This window comes from Oncorhynchus masou, chromosome 9, assembly GCF_036934945.1.
Source record: "Oncorhynchus masou masou isolate Uvic2021 chromosome 9, UVic_Omas_1.1, whole genome shotgun sequence".
Lineage (NCBI taxonomy): Eukaryota > Metazoa > Chordata > Actinopteri > Salmoniformes > Salmonidae > Oncorhynchus > Oncorhynchus masou.
The window spans coordinates 11,954,338-11,966,939 of NC_088220.1; the positions used below are offsets into that span (position 1 = coordinate 11,954,338).

The following is a 12,602-nucleotide window of genomic DNA, read 5'->3' on the forward strand; positions in this document are numbered from 1 at the left end:
CTACCAGGCTCTAACCAATGGTACGGGGGGAAAAAAGTGTGTGTGTGTGTGTGTGTGTGTGTGTGTGTGTGTGTGTGTGTGTGTGTGTGTGTGTGTGTGTGGTGTAGGTAAGTAAAGAATTAAAACAACAGTAAAAAGGCATGGCCCCGCTGACGTAAATGAACAAGGAGTGCAGGAGGTGTCTAAGCACCTACCCCTGATGGGCCCTGTGTTGAAGGTCAGTGTGGTGGATGTGTTGTTAACTACCCTCACCACCTGAGGGCGGCCCATCTGGAAGTCCAGGATCCAGTTGCAGAGGGAGGTGTTTAGTCCCAGGGTCCTTATTGATGAGCTTATTGATGAGCTTTGAGGGCACTATGGTGTTGAATACTGAGCTGTAGTCAATGAATAGCATTCTCACATAGGTGTTTCTTTTGTCCAGGTGGGAAAGGGCAGTGTTAAGTGCGATAGAGATGGCGCCATCTGTGGATCTGTTGGGGTGGTATGAGAATGGGACTGGGTCCAGGGTGTCTGGGATGATGGTGAGGATGTGAACCATGACCAGCCTTTCAAAGCATTTCATGGCTACAGATGTGAGTGCTACATAGTCATTTAGACAGGCTATTCTGGCGTTCTCGGGCGCAGGGACTATGGTGGTCTGCTTGAAATGTGTAGGTATTACAGACTAAGTCAGGGAGAGGTTGAAAATGCCATTGAAGACAGTTGCCAGCTGGTCTGTCTGTCTGTCTGTCTGTCTGTCTGTCTGTCTGTCTGTCTGTCTGGTCTTCATCTTCATCTTCATCTTCTGTCCTCATTGGGGCCAAAAAGTCCCCAAAAGTAAATCAAGGAAAATTCTCCCTCGTGGACAAAGGATATTTTAAGCATAGGGGTCAGGTTTAGAGTGAGGATTAGGGAAAGGTGGATAGATATTCAAGTGTACAACTGAATGCTGCCTTCCGCATTTAACCCTCTGAATCAGAGAGGTGGGGGGGGCTGCCTTAATCGACATCCACGTCTTCAAGCGCCCGGGGAATAGTGGGTTAACTGCCTTGCTCAGGGGCAAAACGACATATTTTTACCTTGTCAGTTAGGGTTAGGAGTTAGGTTTAAGGGTTAGGTTTAGGGTAAGGGTTACGGGGTAAGATTAGGATTACAGACACACTCATGGTCTCACAGCTGGTGAGGATGATTTAGGAGGTGGAGATTAAACACACCTAGGAAGTCTGATGTTTGTTCTTTTCAAAAGCAGCCACACACACACATACAACCACACACACACAACCACACACAACCACACACACACACACACACACGCCAGCTGTCACATCCTCCCCTCTAATCTCTCTGGGCTTTAAATCCGTGAATCATGAAAGCCACTTCTGGAAAAACAAGACAAATTGGATGTCAAGTGTGAAAAGGACACTCTTTTTGTACCATTTCCCTCTCTGTCTTACAAACAGTAACCTTCATAAATGCTTTAATGACTTATACTACAGTACTATTCTACAGTACTATTCTACAGTACTATTCTACCGTACAGTGGAGGCTGGTGACGTGAAAAATGCAGGAGGATGGGAGATCCACGGTATAGTTGCGGAACGCACAGAGATGACAAAGTCTGTTTCAAAAACCATCAAAGACTAATTATTTTAACCTAAAGCATTTAATAAGGACAATTATAGTACAATATTATGGGGAATGGGAATGAGAGGGCTACTTACACCGTGTTGGGAAGGGACCACAGCAGCGATTAAATGAGGGTATGAGGCATGAGTTGAGGTGTTCAGAGGCTTGACTTCAGTGCAGGATTTGACTGGGAAGACAAAAAGCAATAACACAACACACTACACAGTTAACTCTTTTGTCTGAGATTGAGTTAGTCCAAGCAAGGAGTAAAATCATTGATGTGTAATAATGTGATTGTGTTTGTGTGTGTGATTGACTCTACATACAGTAATGAGAGAAAATTGATAGGGGTACTCACAGTGCTTGGAAGGGAAACATTCAGTTCATGTCAGGAGAGAGTTGCCAATGGTAGTGGAGTGGTCATCACCTCTTAGTCGGGGAACAGGAGGGGACTTAGCTGTAGATACAAAAAGCAGATACATTACAGCTGCACCATCGTAGGTTTGAACAACACGTCAAACCTACATCTCGAAATTCACAAAGTCAAAACTCGCCCACTTTGACATGTCAAAAGATAATGGATGGTGCCGACAGAGACAGTCGCCTCGCTTCGAGTCTTTAGGAAACTATTCAGTATTTCAATTTTTTATTATGTATTATTTCATACATTGTTAGTCCAGAAGATTTTAAGTGTAATTACATGCCGCCGGGAAGAACTATTGGCTATAAGAGTAACTTCCATTTACCGATGTTACGACCAGGAATACGACTTTCCCGAAGCAGATCCTTGTTTGAACACCACCCAGGACTTTGGATCTAATCCCAGAGGCCGACCCAAAACAACAATGCCACAGAAGAGGTTGACGGAGCGGCCTCCTGGTCAGACTTCGAAGGCGTGCACACCACCCATAGCTTCCGAGTATATTACTCGCCAATGGCCAGTCTCTAGACAACAAGGTAGACGAAATTAGGGCAAGGGTTGCCTTCCAGAGAGACATTAGAGATTGTAACATTCTCTGTTTCACAGAAACATCTCGGGGTGCGTTGTCGGTACAGCCACCGGGCTTCTTCATGCAATGCGCCGACAGAAATAAACATCTCTCAGGGAAGTTGAAGGTGTATGCTTCAAGATGAATGACTCATGGTGTATTCATAACAACATACAGGAACTCAAGTGTTTTTGTTCATCCGACCTAGAATTCCTTACAATCAAATGCCCACCATATTATCTCCCAAGAGAATTCTCAGTTATCGTCACAGCTGTAAATATCCCCCCTCAAGCAGATACCATGATGGCCCTCAAGGAACTTCTCTGGTCTCTATGTAAACTGGAAACCATATATCCTTAGGCTGCATTTATTGTAGCTGGCGATTTTAACAAAGAACAATTGAGAACAAGGCTACCTAAATTCTATCAGCACATTGATTGTAGCACTCTCACAGACAGTACACTGGACCACTGCTACTATAATGTCCGTGATGTATACAAGACCCTCCCACGCCGTCCCTTCGGCAAATCCGACCACGACTCTATTTGTTCCTACGGTCCTATAGGCTGAAACTCAAACAGGACGTACCCGCGACAAGAACCATTCAATGCTGGTCTGACCAATCGGAAGACACACTTCAAGATCGTTTTGATCACGCGGACTGGGAAATGTTCCGGGCAGCCTCAGAGAATAATATTGATTTATATGCTGATTCGGTGAGTGAGTTAATAAGGAAGTGCATTTGAGATGTTGAGCCCACCTTAACTATTAAAACCTATTCTAACCAGAAACCGTGGATAGATGGCGACATTTGCGCAAAACTGAAAGCGCAAACCACCGTATTTAACCATGGAAATATGACTGGGAATATGGCCAAATATAAACAGTGTAGTTATTCCCTCCGCAAGGTAATCAAACAATCGAAATATTGGTAAAGGGATAAAGTGGAGTCGCAATTCAATGGCTCAGACACTAGACGTATGTGGCAGGGTCTACAGACAATCACGGACTACAAAACGAAAACCAGCCACGTCACGGACACCGACGTCTTGTTTCCAGACAAACTAAAAACCTTATTTGCCCGCTTTGAGGAAAATACAGCACCACTGATGCGGCCCGCTACCAAGGACTGCGGGCCACCTCTCTCCCTCTCCGTGGCCAACGTGAGTAAGACATTTTAACGTGTTAACCCTCGCAAGGCTGCTGGCCCAGACGGCATCCCTAGCCGTGTCCTCAGAGCATGTGCAGACCAGCTGGCTGGTGTGCTTACGGACATATTTAATCTCTTCCTATCCCAGTCTGCTGTCCCCACTTGCTTCAAGATGGCCACCATTGTTCCTGTACCCAAGAAGTCAAAGGTAAATGAACTAAATGACTATCGCCCCGTAGCACTCACTTCTGTCATCATGAAGTGTTTTGAGAGACTAGTTAAGGATCATATCACCTCCACCTTACCTGCCATCCTAGACCCACTTCAGTTTGCATACTGCCCACAGGTCCACAGAAGCAATCACACTGCACACTGCCCTATCCCATCTGGACAAGAGGAATGCCTATGTAAGAATGCTGTTCTCTGACTATAGGTCAGCATTCAACACCATAGTACCCTCCAAGCTCATCATTAAGCTTTAGGCCCTGGGTCTCAACCCCGCCTTGTGCAATTGGGTCCAGAACTTTCTGACGGGCCGCACCAGGTGGTGAAGGTAGGAAACAACTGAAGAAATTTGGTTTGTCACTTAAAACCCTCACAAACTTTAACAGATGCACAACTGAGAGCCTCCTGTTAGGCTGTATCACCGCCTGGTCCGGCAACAGAACCCCCCCTCAACCGCAAGGCTCTCCAGAGGGTGGTGCGTTCTGCACAGCGCATCACCAGGGGCAAACTACCTTCCCTCCAGGACACCTACAGCACCCGATGTCAAAGGAAGGTCAAAAAGATCATCAAGGACAACAGGCACCCGAGCCACTACCTGTTCACCCCAATACCATCCAGAAGGCGAGGTCAGTACATTAACATAGGTCCCAGCAACATAGGTCCCAGAGTGGTCAGACTGGTGGCAACATAGGTCCCAGAGTGGTCAGACTGGTGGCAACATAGGTCCCAGAGTGGTCAGACTGGTGGCAACATAGGTCCCAGAGTGGTCAGACTGGTGGCAGGTCTCAGAGTGGTCAGACTGGTGGCAGGTCCCAGAGTGGTCAGACTGGTGGCAGGTCTCAGAGTGGTCAGACTGGTGGCAGGTCTCAGAGTGGTCAGACTGGTGGCAACATAGGTCCCAGAGTGGTCAGACTGGTGGCAACATAGGTCCCAGAGTGGTCAGACTGGTGGCAACATAGGTCCCAGAGTGGTCAGACTGGTGGCAGGTCTCAGAGTGGTCAGACTGGTGGCAGGTCCCAGAGTGGTCAGACTGGTGGCAGGTCTCAGAGTGGTCAGACTGGTGGCAGGTCCCAGAGTGGTCAGACTGGTGGCAACATAGGTCCCAGAGTGGTCAGACTGGTGGCAACATAGGTCCCAGAGTGGTCAGACTGGTGGCAACATAGGTCCCAGAGTGGTCAGACTGGTGGCAACATAGGTCCCAGAGTTGGGGGGCAATTTGTACCCTCTGGGGCAAGAGTTTTTCCTTATCATTTAACCCTCCTGCTGCATTCTGGTCAAATTGGACTGATTTACAAGTTTTCTCTCTGGAAAATGTAGTTAATTTAATCTGATTGTCATAAGGTTCCATGACTTTTGTCCACACAGGGCATCTGAACACACAAAATACATTTAGATGATTTTCATTACATTTTGGGTGTTTTATTTAACGTTTGTGGTGTTCCCAGTCAAAAATGACCGGTCGGTAGAAATTAATAGGTGAGACTACAATTAGTGTAGAACATTGAGTTCAGGCACATGCTCATTCATCAGATGGACGCACTTTCTCTCTCTTTCAGACCCCCACATACATGTGTGTTTGAGCACACACGCACGCACACACACACACACACACACACACACACACACACACACACACACACACACACACACACACACACACACACACACACACACACACACACACACACACACACACACACACACACACACACACACACACACACACACACACACACACACACACACACACACACACACACACACACACACACACACCGAACCCCCTTTCTTGGCTTCCATGGCAACCCCCACGGGAACCTTTCCCCAATAGAGTCTTTCCCGCATGGGATCCACACCTGTTGGCATTCTCACAAACAATCGCAACATTGTTTCAAAAATATATAGAACTTTTCTTGCAGCTCTGGTATATACAACTTTTCTGAGGCCTTACAAAAAATGAACTAACATCTGTCATCACTATTATGTTGATTGATTTGTTTTGGATTGAAAGCATATAGGCATCCTAGACAGCCCAATTTACATCACATTCTCATTGTCTCCTGACACACAAATGGACTATAAATACACAACGTTACCAATTAGTTACAGAGGCTGTATGCAGCTGCTCTTATTAGAAGCCTCCAGTTGATCAGACTGAAAAGTTGTCTCGTTTTAATCCCATACAACATGTCAGATCTCTCATGTTTAGGTGTAGCATAAACTGCTGCAATATTTACATGTATGTAATGAGTTTTTTCTTGTCTGTCCAGAGTGATTATGTGCTATCATCTTTGCTAAATAAATACCGGAGGAAAGTGGAAAGCCTACTTGCGTGCGTGCATTAAAAATGCACTGCGTCAACCTCTCTCTTTAATCTAACTTTTAATGGATGATACGATGGAAGCTATCAAATCATTTTGAATTGATTTCGACATCCCAGAAAAGACCGTTGATAGTTCAGCAAATAAAGGGATCATTACGTGTAATTATCGCTGCAAGCTCCTAATAGTAGCCCTTGTTGGCGGAACTTTCCCTCTCGTCATGTCCTCTAAAAGCTTATTCTTGCATGCCCCGAAACGTAGTGGTGTTAAAACGCTAGAGAACATCCCTGTCTCTTCATTTCTCACTGTGTTGCGCAGCTTGAATACGCAGACCGACGTCATAATCGATGCAGCTTTTTCCCAGAAGCTGGACTCTGATGTGGGTATTTATATGCTCCTTGCTTTTGTTTTGCCGTTTAGCTGAACGATCAATATTCTTCAGGTCACTGTACCCACCATTCGCCCAAGGCTCAGACTGTCCTAAAATCAGGTAAACCCAGCAATACAAGCTTGATGAAAGACTCTCTGTCTATACTTTTGATACCAGGTGGTATTGAACGCCCTCACCTTTTCAACCGTCTTCATGAAGCTGATCTCAGGCAGAGGTCGACCCTCGCTTTTAATTCACACCTGTTCTGCGTACCCCAGAGAATGAACGTTTTCTTCAACAAAAAGTCAACAACATTTTCAGTAGCGTTGGTGTCAAAAACTGCACCCTGGCGCTGGTAGCTAGCTGGTTACTGCTGCTGAAGATAACAAGGCAAATTTAAATAAATTACACTAACTGGACACAAAAATAAAGTTCTAAATCCAATAAAACAATTTATAACCTACCTCCGTCTCCTGTAATCTGAATAAACTAATTTGAATTTAATAATATCCCAAAATTGCTCAACTATCCCTTTTGAAACTGTATCCAATAATATCAACAACTCACAAATCTTCTAACCACATAGAACCCCCCCCAATGTTCTGTGGCACAATAATTATGTAGGTCTATGGAAGAGGGTAAGGCCTCCAGCCTTCTAAGTTTTGTACGGAAGTCACTGTACCCAATGGAGGATAGAAGGTAGTTGTTCTCCAGCTACACCATGGTGCTACCCCAGAGAGTACTGTTGCAGTTAATATAGACCTTTATTACGAAACAGTGTGTTTTTATCAATAAATTGGTGCCATTTTGGTATTTCACAATTAACATTTTTATGAAATTTTACTGAGGAGGATGGTCCTCCCCTTCCTCTTCTGAGGAGCCTCCACTGCTACAGCAATATTCTACAGTACAATTCTACAGTAATATTCTACAGTACCATTCTACTGTACTATTGTACAGTACTGTGTGCCTCTAATAAGCAGGGTCTTACCTGGCGTCAAAGGAGGCTGATCCCCCAGAGGTCTGGGTTGGGCTTGATCGTAATTCTTTGCGTCAGCCATGTTCTCCATGTCATGTTTAGTGTTGAGATCACAATGGACGCATGTAATCTGAGGAGCATCTGCCTGTCTGAATCTATAAGTCTCTGGGTGAAGCTTCCACATCATATTCATGTCAGCAGAATGTCTTAACAAGAACAGATTTGGCACGCAATCAACAGGGAGGCACTGCAAGGATGCGTCCCAATGATTCCCTATTCACTATATAGTGCACTACGTTTGACCAGAGCCCTGTGTGAAAAAGTAGTGCACTACAAAGTAGGGTGCCATTTGAGACGGAGACCAAGCCATGAAATCCCTTCAGCTCATTTTATGCTTCTGTAGCAAGCAACAGATGACATGAGGACTGAACACCAGATGCCAATGTTGGCTTCATAGTGTTGTTGCCCTAAAATGGACACTCGTGAAAAAAACTCATTCAATGTCATGCATGTGCATATATTTCTCTACAGTAATTTGGTCTGAATGAGCCTATTTACTGCATCCTACACCTTTATATCTCGATGCACCCCACCTTTTCAAACCACTGGTTTTAGGACAGTTCCAGGAACTATATGGGGCTCTAATATATAGATCCATTTATTTACCCCTGCATCCCCATCCTATCAGGTCAGGATCCGATGAGTAGAGATGCTGGAGGAAGGGATGGGATGAGGAGAGATGCTGGAGGAAGGGATGGGATGAGGAGAGATGCTGGAGGAAGGGATGGGATGAGGAGAGATGCTGGAGGAAGGGATGGGATGAGGAGAGATGCTGGAGGAAGGGATTGGATGAGGAAGGGATGGGATAAGAAGAGATGCTGGAGGAAGGGATGGGATGAGGAGAGATGCTGGAGGAAGGAATGGGATGAGGAGAGATGTTGGAGGAAAGGGATGGGATGAGGAGAGATGCTGGAGGAAGGAATGGGATGAGGAGAGATGTTGGAGGAAAGGGATGGGATGAGGAGAGATGCTGGAGGAAGGGATGGGACGAGGAGAGATGCTGGAGGAAAGGGATGGGATGAGGAGAGATGCTGGAGGAAGGGATGGGATGAGGAGAGATGCTGGAGGAAGGGATGGGATGAGGAAGGGATGGGATAAGAAGAGATGCTGGAGGAAGGGATGGGACGAGGAGAGATGCTGGAGGAAGGGATGGGATGAGGAGAGATGCTGGAGGAAGGGATGGGATGAGGAAGGGATGGGATGAGGAGAGATGCTGGAGGAAAGGGATGGGATGAGGAGAGATGCTGGAGGAAGGGATGGGATGAGGAAGGGATGGGATGAGGAGAGATGCTGGAGGAAAGGGATGGGATGAGGAGAGATGCTGGAGGAAGGGATGGGATGAGGAATGGATGGGATGAGGAGAGATGCTGGAGAAGGGAATGGGATGAGGAGAGATGCTGGAGGAAAGGGATGGGATGAGGAGAGATGCTGGAGGAAGGGATGGGATGAGGAAGGGATGGGATGAGGAGAGATGCTGGAGGAGGGAATGGGATGAGGAGAGATGCTGGAGGAAGGAATGGGATGAGGAGAGATGTTGGAGGAAGGGATGGGATAAGGAGAGATGCTGCAGGAAGGGATGCGATGAGGAGAGATGCAGAAGGAAGGGATGCGATGAGGAGAGATGCAGAAGGAAGGGATGGGATAAGGAGAGATGCTGCAGGAAGGGATGCGATGTGGAGAGGGGCTGGAGGAAGGGATGCGATGAGGAGAGGGGCTGGAGGAAGGGATGGGATAAGGAGAGATGCTGGAGGATGGAATGGGATGAGGAGAGATGCTGGAGGAAGGGATGGGATAAGGAGAGATGCTGCAGGAAGGGATGCGATGAGGAGAGATGCTGGAGGAAGGGATGGGATAAGGAGAGATGCTGCAGGAAGGGATGCGATGAGGAGAGAGGCTGGAGGAAGGGATGGGATAAGGAGAGATGCTGCAGGAAGGGATGGGATAAGGAGAGATGCTGGAGGAAGGGATGGGATAAGGAGAGATGCTGCAGGAAGGGATGCGATGAGGAGAGATGCTGGAGGAAGGGATGGGATAAGGAGAGATGCTGCAGGAAGGGATGCGATGAGGAGAGAGGCTGGAGGAAGGGATGGGATAAGGAGAGATGCTGCAGGAAAGGGATTTTAAGGACTGTGTGATGTGTAGCTCAGCTCCAAGGGTCCTGATGGCATCCTACATGGGACCAGGTCTGCCCTGCTGTCTGCCTGAGAGGCTGAGTGAGAAGAGAGAGCTCCTGCATTCAGCTGTGATGGAGATAACTACCTCCAGCTGTGTGTACACACCCACGCGCTCTCACACATACACACACACACACACACACACACACACACACACACACACACACACACACACACACACACACACACACACACACACACACACACACACACACACACACACACACACACACACACACACACACACACACACACACACACACACACACACACACACAGAGAGCCCTGGAGAGACTGTTTTTGCAGGAGAAAGGAGTCTCTGATCTTTGAAAAGTCTAAATGCCAAAAAATATGTATATTTAACTACGATGTCGTTATTGACTAGTAGCAGGCGCAGGAGTTACTGTCGTGGCAGGATGGTAACTAACAATCCCTTTGCTACCTAATTGAGCTCCTTGGATGGTCACAGTGCAATTACATTGTGGTTTAGAAGTGGTGATATGAAAAAGAAACGCTTCGTAAAATGTGACTTTGCTCTCCTTTTTTTTCTCCACAAATTTTCTACTTGAGCAGAACTAAGCAGACAGCTTGGTGAGCTCCTCAGAGTTGGATTATAGTCATGAACATCTGTCCTGGGGTGTTCTTCTCCTTTAGACCGGTGCTGCTTTCACCTGAGCTGGGCATATTTACATATCCCTTTCATTCAGAACTTTTTAATGACCCGGATTGCATCTGTAATGGCACCTAATTCCCAGCCCCCTATTCCCTATATAGTGTACTACTTGTTTTGCACTATATATATATAGGTAATATGTAGGGAATAGGGAGTCATACGGGATGCATCCACAACACAATACAGCAAAGAAGATGATGTTTTACATTTACCGGTTGTTGACTAATTTCCGTGGCAGAATTATATAATGAATCCCTCTGTGTTTTGTAAATATGAAAATCAAGGATGTGAAAATCTGCTGGTCAGCATCTGCATCTACTGTAGGCATCTGTAAACCACTTTGAGGCAGAGCTACTGAAAACCAAGTGAAGTTGGAAATGATTTTTGAGTATTCTGGCAGCAAACATCCCAATAGGACTATGATATTTATTCCATCTGGCTTGATGCTAATGTGTTAGGAAATGGGTTTAGAATACAGGTTTTTGGGAATAGTATAATATCAACTGTATCTGACTTCTCCCTCTTCATTTGAAAAACGCTGCACTACTCCCGAAGACTGCATCCCAAAATGTCACCCTAGACATAGTGCTCTACTATGGGTCCTGGTCAGGACTAGTGCGCTAAGTAGGGAATGGTGTGCCATTTGGGACACATCCGAACCCATTCATTTGAACTGTGATGAGTCGGCATATTTAAGTCAGGAGGAAATGCCCGACGTGGATCTGAATCCGACAGACTTTACTGTGTATTGAGGTCTCTATGGAAATGACAGAACATTATTGAAGGCTGCTGCTGAATCCACCATCTTGAACTAAGAGCAGCCAAGTTAAGCACAACTTCACTTTTTGGACAGATATGTCACCAGCAAGCTTGCTATTTCAATACAGGCCTATGCATTGTCCATATTTTCATTCTATACTGACCTGCATGTTGCATATGGAAACAGAACTTGCTGTCTGCTGGCAAGGTTTGTTAGATTTAAGGCTTATTAGATTTAAGGTTTGTTAGATTTAAGGTTTGGTAGATTTAAAGTTTGGTAGATTTTTTTATTTTTTTTACAGATAAGGTTTGGTAGATTTAAGGTTTGGTAGATTTAAGGCTTGTTAGATTTAAGGCTTGTTAGAGATAAGGTTTGGTAGATTTAAGGTTTGGTAGATTTAAGGCTTATTAGATTTAAGGTTTGTTAGATTTAAGGTTTGGTAGATTTAAAGTTTGGTAGATTTTTTTTTTTTTTTTTACAGATAAGGTTTGGTAGATTTAAGGTTTGGTAGATTTAAGGCTTGTTAGATTTAAGGCTTGTTAGAGATAAGGTTTGGTAGATTTAAGGTTTGGTAGATTTAAGGCTTGTTAGATTTAAGGTTTGTTAGATATAAGGCTTGTTAGATTTAAGGCTTGTTAGATTTATGGCTTGTTAGATTTAAGGCTTGTTAGATAGAAGGCTTGTTAGATATAAGGCTTGTTAGATATAAGGCTTGTTAGATATAAGGCTTGTTAGATAGAAGGCTTGTTGGATTTAAGGCTTGTTAGATTTAAGCCTTGTTAGATATAAGGTTTGTTGGATTTAAGGCTTGTTAGATTTAAGGCTTGTTGGATTTAAGGCTTGTTAGATTTAAGGCTTGTTAGATAGAAGGCTTGTTAGATATAAGGTTTGTTAGATTTAAGGTTTGTTAGATTTAAGGCTTGTTAGATTTAAGGCTTGTTAGATTTAAGGCTTGTTAGATTTAAGGCTTGTTAGATTTGACTCGCAGATGTTACGAACCTGTTCACTACTTTTAATAAAACCACTGGAAAACCATTGATAATGCACCAATTTACTGGATAAACCATCTTACTGTAAAGTGGTCTTCCTGCGTCTTACATTAATAAAGGTAGTGAGTCAAGATGTCTGCTTAGTGCTCACAGTAGGGAAGCCATACAACCCAACAGAGCTCTCCAACCCCATGTCTGCTTTGTGCTCACAGTAGAGAAGCCATAGAACCCAACAGAACTCTCCAACCCCATGTCTGCTTAGTGCTCACAGTAGGGAAGCCATAGAACCCAACAGAACTCTCCAACC

General features: G+C 45.1%; 1 long non-coding RNA gene across 1 annotated transcript in view; it reads right to left on the reverse strand.

Annotated features, from left to right (window-relative positions):
• Nucleotides 1–1,737: 1,737 nt before the first annotated feature.
• The window catches only part of LOC135545154 (uncharacterized), a 61,549-nt gene continuing 50,684 nt past the window's right edge, over nucleotides 1,738–12,602 (reverse strand). Inside the window, exons 2-3 of the long non-coding RNA XR_010456411.1 lie at nucleotides 1,964–2,062; nucleotides 1,738–1,792 (exon numbers count right to left, since the gene is read on the reverse strand). This is a non-coding gene — a long non-coding RNA (uncharacterized LOC135545154). The remainder of the gene's footprint in view (nucleotides 1,793–1,963; nucleotides 2,063–12,602) is intronic.